This window comes from Aegilops tauschii, chromosome 1, assembly GCF_002575655.3.
Source record: "Aegilops tauschii subsp. strangulata cultivar AL8/78 chromosome 1, Aet v6.0, whole genome shotgun sequence".
Lineage (NCBI taxonomy): Eukaryota > Viridiplantae > Streptophyta > Magnoliopsida > Poales > Poaceae > Aegilops > Aegilops tauschii.
Window position 1 is genome coordinate 184,847,859 of NC_053035.3, and position 12,142 is coordinate 184,860,000.

The window sequence follows — 12,142 nt, forward strand, 5'->3', positions numbered from 1 at the left end:
CAGCCTGACCACAAAGGTCTATTCCTGCACGCAATCGAAGAACAAGCAAGAATATGATAATGCACTCAGAATATTGCGAATATAGATGAAGTATTCATAAAGGTGGGGATCCGAAAGCGGTCTTGGTCTGGTCGTTGGACACAAACGAAGTACACGAAGTTGCAATGGCTATCTTTTAACTAAACAAAACCCAAGGAAAAAGCTACTAGATGGATCTACTTATATAGGAGTAAGGGGTGGCGGCCAAGGAGGTGGGAGGATGTCCCAAGGCAGCCTAAAACTAACCCTAGGTCGTACAAGGCTCATGGGCCCAAGTGGAGGTGATGCAACACCTTTGGATTTGTTGTTTGACTTGGATTCTACTGCAGCGTCAGATTGTTTCGTCGATAACTCAACGCTCCAGACGAATTTGAAGGTGAATCCAATGGGGTTGGAAAGAGCACGAAATCTACTTTCCAACAAATAAGAATCACCCAATTCGGAGTCCATATGAAAGAGTTATTGCCATTTTGAGTTAGGTATGTGTGTGCAGTCCGAATCTGAATCCAGAACGTGAGAGACTTGGACTCTATCTTCTCTTGGCCCAAAAGTGACGTGAGAAGACTTTTTGAACAACACCTAAACTTCTCTTTTTTCCCTTATCTTCATATGTGGATTGTACAAACGTCCCATACACCTGCAATTAAACATGACACAAAAGTTTGTGAAGTATCTTTGTCCTGGATGACATAAATAAATTATTGCATAGTTTGCATTAGAAATCACCTCACAAATATACATGTATGCAATATTTTTGGTCGTATCCAAGGTAGTCATGTCCCCATCATCCTCCCCTTCTTGAAAACAAAGTCGTCCTCGGCGTTGCTTAATCTGAAATGTGGCTATCAAAAGAGACAAGCTGTACATGTTGTATATGTATATGTCATCCATTTTTACTTCCCTTAATTTTTGCACATATGACACATGTATACATGAGTAACTTTCATAGTTCATAAAATGTAAAGCCAAAATATTATCACAAGTATTAGAAGACATGAAAATATTGCAACTCAATTTGCACATATAAGTGAAGCTCTTATTCATATCAAAGGATTGACAATGTTCATCATTAAACCATCCAAACATTGGTGAACAAACTTTAATTGTTTCAAAATTACATGCTACAACATGCTTAAATAAGCAAACATGCAACAAGTTATTTGACACTAAATTATCACCAAGATTGGAGGTCATATCAAAATGATTACATTGGCACAATTATTTTCAAACGTATTTGATCCAAATCTGACTGATTCCCTAATTCACATGATTCTTTCTCAGTTATTTCAATGGGTGCACTCAACATTGTTGATATTGCATTTGTTTGATCACATGGCAAAGTCAAATCATCAACATAGTCCTCTAAAATAGTGGTGTGATCAAAGTAGTGGGTAGGTCATCACATGGTGCATTCAAATTGACAAGGAATTCATAGTACTCATGTGGAGGTGAAAGATCAGTACATTTGTCATTACCTTTTATGACCAACTCAGATGATGTAGACACTCTCGGTGGTGATGTGTCACATGGTGGAGGTGATGTGGTCCTCACAACAACGGATGTGGTTGTCATAGCATGCTTAGTAGTTGAAGGAACAATCGTATCAACTCTTGGAATGTGCACCGTGCGCTTGTTCTCCTCGTGGGCAACACTGTCGGGGAACGTAGTAATTTCAAAAAAAATTCTACGCACACGCAAGATCATGGTGATGCATAGCAACGAGAGGGGAGAGTGTTGTCCACGTACCCTCGTAGATCGAAAGCGGAAGCGTTAACACAACGCGGTTGATGTAGTCGTACGTCTTCACGATCCGACCGATCAAGTACCGAACGCACGGCACCTCCGAGTTCAGCACACGTTCAGCTCGATGACGTCCCTCGAACTCCGATCCAGCCGAGTGTTGAGGGAGAGTTTCGTCAACACGACGGGGTGGTGACAATGATGATGTTCTACCGACGCAGGGCTTCGCCTAAGCACCGCTACGATATTATCGAGGTGTAATATGGTGGAGAGGGGCACCGCACACGGCTAAGAGATCAATGATCAATTGTGTGTCTATGGGGTGCCCCCCTGCCCCCGTATATAAAGGAGCAAGGGGGAGGCGGCCAGCCTAGGAGGAGGGCGCGCCAAGGGGGGAGTCCTACTCCCACCGGGAGTAGGACTCCTCCTTTCCTTGTTGGAGTAGGAAAAGGGAAGGGAGAAGGAGAAAGAAGGAAGGGGACGCCCCCCTCCCTAGTCTAATTCGGACTAGTCCATGGGGAGGGGTGCGGCCACCCTTTGGGGCCTTTCTCTCCTTTCTCGTATGGCCCATTAAGGCCCAATACGAGTTCCCGTAACTCCCCGGTACTCCGAAAAATACCCGAATCACTCGGAACCTTTCCGATGTCCGAATATAGTCGTCCAATATATCGATCTTTACGTCTCGACTGTTTTGAGACTCCTCGTCAAGTCCCTGATCTCATCCGGGACTCCGAACTCCTTCGGTACATCAAAACATATAAACTCATAATATAACTGTCATCGTAACGTTAAGCGTGCGGACCCTACAGGTTTGAGAACTATGTAGACATGACCGAGACACCTCTCCGGTCAATAACCAATAGCGGAACCTGGATGCTCATATTGGCTCCCACATATTCTACGAAGATCTTTATCGGTCAGACCGCATAACAACATACGTTGTTCCCTTTGTCATCAGTATGTTACTTGCCCGAGATTCGATCGTCGATATCTCGATACCTAGTTTAATCTCGTTACCGACAAGTCTCTTTACTCGTTCCGTAATACATCATCCCGCAACTAACTCATTAGTTACAATGCTTGCAAGGCTTATTAGTGATGTGTATTACTGAGTGGGCCCAGAGATACCTTTCCGACAATCAGAGTGACAAATCCTAATCTCGAAATACGCCAACCCAACAAGTACCTTTGGAGACACCTGTAGAGCACCTTTATAATCACCCAGTTACGTTGTGACGTTTGGTAGCACACAAAGTGTTCCTCCGGTAAACGGGAGTTGCATAATCTCATAGTCATAGGAACATGTATAAGTCATGAAGAAAGCAATAGCAACATACTAAACGATCGAGTGCTAAGCTAACGGAATGGGTCAAGTCAATCACATCATTCTCCTAATGATGTGATCCCGTTAATCAAATGACAACTCATGTCTATGGCTAGGAAACATAACCATCTTTGATCAATGAGCTAGTCAAGTAGAGGCATACTAGTGACACTCTGTTTGTCTATGTATTCACACATGTATCAAGTTTCCAGTTAATACAATTCTAGCATGAATAATGAACATTTATCATGATATAAGGAAATAAATAATAACTTTATTATTGCCTCTAGGGCATATTTCCTTCAGTCTCCCACTTGCACTAGAGTCAATAATCTAGTTCACATCGCCATGTGATTTAACATCAATAGTTCACATCACCATGTGATTAACACCCATAGTTCACATCGTCATGTGACCAACACCCAAAGGGTTTACTAGAGTCAGTAATCTAGTTCACATCGCTTATGTGATTAACACCCAAAGAGTACTAAGGTGTGATCATGTTTTGCTTGTGAGATAATTTTAGTCAACGGGTCTGTCACATTCAGATCAGTAAGTATTTTGCAAATTTCTATGTCTACAATGCTCTGCCCGGAGCTACTCTAGCTAATTGCTCCCTCTTTCAATATGTATCTAGACCGAGACTTAGAGTCATCTAGATTAGTGTCAAAACTTGCATCGACGTAACCCTTTACGACGAACCTTTTGTCACTTCCATAATCGAGAAACATATCCTTATTCCAGTAAGGATAATTTTGACCGCTGTCCAGTGATCTACTCCTAGATCACTATTGTACTCCCTTGCCAAAATCAGTGTAGGGTATACAATAGATCTGGTATACAGCATGTCATACTTTATAGAACTTATGGCCGAGGCATAGGGAATGACTTTCATTCTTTTTCTATCTTCTGCCGTGGTCGGGCTTTGAGTTTTACTCAATTTCACACCTTGTAACACAGGCAAGAAACTCTTTCTTTGACTATTCCATTTTGAACTACTTCAAAATCTTGTTAAGGTATGTACTCATTGAGAAAACTTATCAAGCGTCTTGATCTATCTCTATAGATCTTGATGCTCAATATGTAAGCAGCTTCACCGAGGTCTTTCTTTGAAAAACTCCTTTCAAACACTCCTTTATGCTTTGCAGAATAATTCTACATTGTTTCTGATCAACAATATGTCATTCACATATACTTATCAGAAATGCTGTAGTGCTCCCACTCACTTTCTTGTAAATACAGGCTTCACGGCAAGTCTGTATAAAACTATATGCTTTGATCAACTTATCAAAGCGTATATTCCAACTCCGAGATGCTTGCACCAGTCCATAGATGGATCGCTGGAGTTTGCATATTTTGTTAGCACCTTTAGGATTGACAATACCTTCTGGTTGCATCATATACAACTCTTCTTTAATGAATTCATTAAGGAATGCAGTTTTGTTTATCCATTTGCCAGATTTCATAAAATGCGGCAATTGCTAACATGATTCAGACAGACTTAAGCATCGCTGCGAGTGAGAAAATCTCATCGTATTCAACACTTTGAACTTTGTCAAAAACCTTTTTCCGACAAGTCTAGCTTTGTAGATAGTAACACTACTATCAGCGTCCGTCTTCCTCTTGAAGATCCATTTATTTTTATGGCTCGCCGATCATTGGGCAAGTCAATCAAAGTCCATACTTTGTTCTCATACATGGATCCCATCTCAGATTTCATGGCCTCAAGCCATTTTGCGGAATCTAGGCTCACCATCACTTCTTCATAGTTCGTAGGTTCGTCATGGTCTAGTAACATAACCTCTAGAACAGGATTACCGTACCACTCTGGTGCAGATCTTACTCTGGTTGACCTACGAGGTTCAGTAACAACTTGATCTGAAGTTTCATGATCATCATCATTAACTTCCTCACTAATTGGTGTAGGTGTCACAGGAACCGGTTTTCTGTGATGAACTACTTTCCAATAAGCGATGAGGTACAGTTACCTCATCAAGTTCTACTTTCCCTCCCACTCACTTCTTTCGAGAGAAACTCCTTCTCTAGAAAGGATCCATTTTTAGCAACGAATGTCTTGCCTTCGGATCTGTGATAGAAGGTGTACCCAACTGTCTCCTTTGGGTATCTTATGAAGACACATTTCTCCGATTTGGGTTTGAGCTTATCAGGATGAAACCTTTTCACATAAGCATCGCAACTCCAAACTTTAAGAAATGACAACTTTGGTTTCTTGCCAAACCACAGTTCATAAGATGTCGTCTCAACGGATTTAGATGGTACCCTATTTAACGTGAATGCAGCTGTCTCTAATGCATAACCTCAAAACGATAGTGGTAGATCGGTAAGAGACATCATATATCGCACCATATCTAATAAAGTACGGGTACGATGTTCGGACACACCATTACACCGTGGTGTTCCAGGTGGCGTGAGTAGTGAAACATTGTTTTAACTGAAGGCCAAACTTGTAACTCAAATACTCTTCTCCACGATCAGATCGTAGAAACTTTATTTTCTTGTTACGATGATTTTCCGCTTCACTCTGAAATTATATGAACTTTTCAAATGTTTCAGACTTCTGTTTCATTAAGTAGATATACCCATATCTGCTCAAATCATCTGTGAAGGTCAGAAAATAATGATACCTGCTACGAGCCTCAATATTCATCGGACCACATACATCTGTATGTATGATTTCCAACAAATCTGTTGCTCTCTCCATAGTTCCGGAGAACGGCGTTTTAGTCATCTTGCCCATGAGGCACGGTTCGCAAGCATCAAGTGATTCATAATCAAGTGATTCCAAAATCCCATCAGTATGGAGTTTCTTCATGCGCTTTACACCGATATGACCTAAACGGCAGTGCCACAAATAAGTTGCACTATCATTATTAACTTTGCATCTTTTGGCTTCATTATTATGAATATGTGTATCACTACGATCGAGATCCAACAAACCATTTTATTGGGTGTATGACCATAGAAGGTTTTATTCATGTAAACAGAACAACAATTATTCTCTAATTTAAATGAATAACCGTATTGCAACAAACATGATCAAATCATATTCATGCTCAACGCAAACACCAAATAACACTTATTTAGTTTCAACACTAATCCCGAAAGTATAGGGAGTGTGCGATGATGATCATATCAATCTTGGAACTACTTCCAACACACATCGTCACCTCGCCTTTTACTAGTCTCTGTTTATTCTGCAACTCCCGTTTCGAGTTACTACTCTTAGCAACTGAACCAGTATCAAATACCGAGGGGTTTCTATAAACACTAGTAAAGTACACATCAATAACATGTATATCCAATATACCTTTGTTCACTTTGCCATCCTTCTTATCCACCAAATAGTTGGGGTAGTTCCGCTTCCAGTGACCAGTCCCTTTGCAGTAGAAGCACTTAGTCTCAGGCTTAGGACTAGACTTAGGCTTCTTCACTTGAGCAGCAACTTGCTTGCCGTTCTTCTTGAAGTTCCCCTTCTTCCCTTTGCCCTTTTCTTGAAACTAGTGGTCTCGTCAACCATCAACACTTGATGTTTTTCTTGATTTCTACCTTCGTCGATTTCAGCATCACGAAGAGCTCGGGAATTACTTTCGTCATCCCTTGCATACTATAGTTCATCACGAAGTTCTACTAACTTGGTGATGGTGATTAGAGAATTCTGTCAATCACTATTTTATCTGGAAGATTAACTCCCACTTGATTCAAGCGATTGTAGTACCCAGACAATCTGAGCACATGCTCACTGCTTGAGCTATTCTCCTCCATCTTTTAGCTATAGAACTTGTTGGAGACTTCATATCTCTCAACTCGGGTATTTTCTTGAAATATTAACTTCAACTCCTGGAACATCTCATATGGTCCATGACGTTCAAAATGTCTTTGAAGTCTCGATTCTAAGCCGTTAAGCATGGTGCACTAAACTATCAAGTAGTCATCATACTGAGCTAGCCAAACGTTCATAACGTCTGCATCTGCTCCTGTAATAGGTCTGTCACCTAGCGGTGCATCAAGGACATAATTCTTCTGTGCAGCAATGAGGATAATCCTCAGATCACGGATCCAATCCGCATCTTTGCTACTAACATCTTTCAACATAATTTTTCTCAAGGAACATATCAAAAATAAACACAGGGAAGCAACAACGCGAGCTATTGATCTACAACATAATTTGCAAAATACTATCAGGACTAAGTTCATGATAAATTTAAGTTCAATTAATCATATTACTTAAGAACTCCCACTTAGATAGACATCCCTCTAATCCTCTAAGTGATCACGTGATCCATATCAACTAAACCATAACCGATCATCACGTGAAATGGAGTAGCTTTCAATGGTGAACATCACTATGTTGATCATATCTACTATATGACTCACGCTCGACCTTTCGGTCTCAGTGTTCCGAGGCCATATCTGCATATGCTAGGTTCGTCAAGTTTAAGCTGAGTATTCTGCGTGTGCAAAACTGGCTTGCACCCGTTGTAGATGGACGTAGAGCTTATCACACCCGATCATCACGTGGTGTCTGGGCACGACGAACTTTGGCAACGGTGCATACTCAGGGAGAACACTTTTATCTTGAAATTTTAGTGAGAGATCATCTTATAATGCTACCGTCAATCAAAGCAAGATAAGATGCATAAAAGATAAACATCACATGCAATCAATATAAGTGATATGATATGGCCATCATCATCTTGTGCTTATGATCTACATCTCCGAAGCACCGTCATGATCACCATCGTCACCGGCGCGACACCTTGATCTCCATCGTAGCATCGTTGTCGTCTCGCCAACTATTGCTTCTATGACTATCGCTACCGCTTAGTGATAAAGTAAAACAATTACATGGCGATTGCATTGCATACAATAAAGCGACAACCATATGGCTCCTGCCAGTTGCCGATAACTCGGTTACAAAACATGATCATCTCATACAATAAAATTCAGCATCATGTCTTGACCATATCACATCACAACATGCCCTGCAAAAACAAGTTAGACATCCTCTACTTTGTTGTTGCAAGTTTTACGTGGCTGCTACGGGCTTAGCAAGAACCGTTCTTACCTACGCATCAGAACCACAACGATAGTTTGTCAAGTTGGTGCTGTTTTAACCTTCACAAGGACCGAGCGTAGCCACACTCGGTTCAACTAAAGTGAGAGAGACAGACACCCGCCAGTCACCTTTAAGCAACGAGTGCTCGCAACGGTGAAACCAGTCTCGCGTAAGCGTACGCGTAATGTCGGTCCGGGCCGCTTCATCTCACAATACCGCCGAATCAAAGTATGACATGCTGGTAAGCAGTATGACTTATATCGCCCACAACTCACTTGTGTTCTACTCGTGCATATAACATCAACGCATAAAACCAGGCTCGGATGCCACTGTCGTGGAACGTAGTAATTTCAAAAAAAATTCTACGCCCACGCAAGATCATGGTGATGCATAGCAACGAGAGGGGAGAGTGTTGTCCACGTACCCTCGTAGACCGAAAGCGGAAGCGTTAACACAACACGGTTGATGTAGTCGTACGTCTTCACGATCTGACCGATCAAGTACCGAACGCACGGCACCTCCGAGTTCAGCACACGTTCAGCTCGATGACGTCCCTCGAACTCTGATCCAGCCGAGTGTTGAGGGAGAGTTTCGTCAGCACGATGGCGTGGTGACAATGATGATGTTCTACCGACGCAGGGCTTCGCCTAAGCACCGCTACGATATTATCGAGGTGTAATATGGTGGAGAGGGGCACCGCACACGGCTAAGAGAACAATGATCAATTGTGTGTCTATGGGGTGCCCCTTGCCCCCGTATATAAAGGAGCAAGGGGGGAGGCGGCCGGCCTAGGAGGAGGGCGCGCCAAGGGAGGAGTCCTACTAGGACTCCTCCTTTCCTCGTTGGAGTAGGAAAAGGGAAGGGAGAAGGAGAAAGAAGGAAGGGGGAGCCCCCCTCCCTAGTCCAATTCGGACTAGTCCATGGGGAGGGGTGCGGCCACCCTTTGGGGCCTTTCTCTCCTTTCCCGTATGGCCCATTAAGGCCCAATACGAGTTCCCGTAACTCCCCGGTACTCCGAAAAATACCCGAATCACTCGGAACCTTTCCGAGGTCCGAATATAGTCGTCCAATATATCGATCTTTACGTCTCGACTGTTTCGAGACTCCTCGTCAAGTCCCTGATCTCATCCGGGACTCCGAACTCCTTCGGTACATCAAAACATATAAACTCATAATATAACTATCATCGTAACGTTAAGCGTGCGGACCCTACGGGTTCGAGAACTATGTAGACATGACTGAGACACCTCTCCGGTCAATAACCAATAGCGGAACCTGGATGCTCATATTGGCTCCCACATATTCTACGAAGATCTTTATCGGTCAGACCGCATAACAACATACGTTGTTCCCTTTGTCATCGGTATGTTACTTGCCCGAGATTCGATCGTCGGTATCTCAATACCTAGTTTAATCTCGTTACCGGCAAGTCTCTTTACTCGTTCCGTAATACATCATCCCGCAACTAACTCATTAGTTACAATGCTTGCAAGGCTTATTAGTGATGTGTATTACTGAGTGGGCCCAGAGATACCTTTCCGACAATCGGAGTGACAAATCCTAATCTCGAAATACGCCAACCCAACAAGTACCTTTGGAGACACCTGTAGAGCACCTTTATAATCACCCAGTTACGTTGTGACGTTTGGTAGCACACAAAGTGTTCCTCCGGTAAACGGGAGTTGCATAATCTCATAGTCATAGGAACATGTATAAGTCATGAAGAAAGCAATAGCAACATACTAAACGATTGAGTGCTAAGCTAACGGAATGGGTCAAGTCAATCACATCATTCTCCTAATGATGTGATCCCGTTAATCAAATGACAACTCATGTCTATGGCTAGGAAACATAACCATCTTTGATCAACGAGCTAGTCAAGTAGAGGCATACTAGTGACACTCTGTTTGTCTATGTATTCACACATGTATCAAGTTTCCAGTTAATACAATTCTAGCATGAATAATAAACATTTATCATGATATAAGGAAATAAATAATAACTTTATTATTGCCTCTAGGGCATATTTCCTTCAAACACGTAATTTTATTTCCTGTTCAGCTTTGCAAGCAAGATGAAACAAATGGTCCATAGGATAACACTCTTCATGAATTAGTATCTCTTGAATATCACGGTTTAATCCTCCCCAAAATCTATCCATAAAATCATCTTCACTTTCTTCTAAAAATGAGTGCAACAAGGTAGTTTTTAAATCATCATAATATTTTGATACGGTGTCAGTGCCTTGTTTCAAATGTTGTAATTTCTTAATCATGCCACGAGGATATAAACATCAATGAATCTATCTCTCATGACAAGTTTTAAATCATCCCAAGTAGTAGGTATAAAATCAGGGTTTAACCGACAATATTCACTCCACCAAACTAAAGCAAAGCTACTGAAAGTACTAACCGTAGCTTGAAATTTTTCATGCTCATCAAAATTGTGGGAAGCAAATATAGCATTTATTTGGTACTCCCATTCAATATATAAATCAGGCCTAAAATGACCAGTAAATGGTGGCATGGAAACATTGACCTGATTATGTGCATTCTGATGTTATTGCTCCTCTTGTGACGGTTGTTGTATTTTCTTAGGTGATGACAAATCTCCCACGATCGATGAAGCCCAAGAACTAACAACTCTGGAACCTGCCATAGTTAGTAGAAAACAAGAAACAAAATCCGAGAATAATGTTCCTATGAACTACTAGGATGTGGAGTAAAACGCTCACAGTATAACAAATATCAATATCTCACAAGTTCTTACCATGCAGCAGGTGGTGACAGGCAACCAGCGGTGTCAAATAACTCCGAAGATTGAGTAAAGCGATTGCCTGGGGAAAGTGAGTATACATAGTGTAGAAATATGTGGAGCTTGGAAGGCTTAACTATATGGTAGCAAAAGATTAGCAATAATCAATTAAGAGATGCAATGTTGAAGAAAAGCTCAACGACGGTACTGTGCTGGTCCTAGGTTAGACCGTACTAGAGACGCGAGCCTAGAACACTAATGAGGTCACGACGTAGCAAAACTAGCATAAATAAAGGATATAAGTAGCTCTGGACAGCAAAATATAAGTGAAGATCACAATAGCAGTAAAGATAATGATGAGAAACAACAGCCAATCAGGATATGCCAACAACTTTCTCTCCAAGTTTTCTCTGGAAAAGTTTGTGCCAATTTTCTGATAATTTTTCTCAAAAATGGCACTGACTCAAGCTTTCAAACGCAAAAAGAATCACTCAATTCCGAGTTGATATGATGAGTCAAAAAAATTTAAAACTGGCATGAAAAACTGGAATAAGCTGTGTTCGCGAACTTAGGAGGGCAAAAAGACCTATTTAGACACCAATTTTGAGGTGCCAAATATTAAACAAGCTTCTGCAACTATTTAGATGCGGCTCGTCGCTAGCTTTTATTTGAGTACCCGCGGAGCCAAAACGGATTACGTATGAGGAAGTTATGCCTGTTTTACTGAACAGTGCACAAAACAGATTCCAATCCGAATTTAACTACGAGATTGAGTCTAGATACGAATTTTGTTTTTTTTTTCTTCTCTCTTTTTTTTCTCACAATTTTTTCTTTCTCTCTTTTTTTTCTGACTTTTTTTTTACTTTTTCTCTCTCTTTTTTTCTCTGTCTTTTTTTTCTCTCTCCCTCTTTCCAAAACAAACTAGATAAGATGTAGATTGGATCAAGCGAAGATGTGAACAATCTCAACTATGATTACGACAATGAACAGTGGGTAGCACGTGCAGGAAATTAATGGATGGATGGTGGATAGCGGAAGGGATAACGATGTAGCGGCGGCGTGACTAATGTGAACAGAACTCAAAATTCTAAACGAACTAGACACTAAGACTAGTAACTTGACATGCCGATGCAACCGATAATTCAACTATGCAAGCAATGAAAAGAAAATTGCAAAGGCTCAGACTGGCTTGGATAAAGGATGAATAG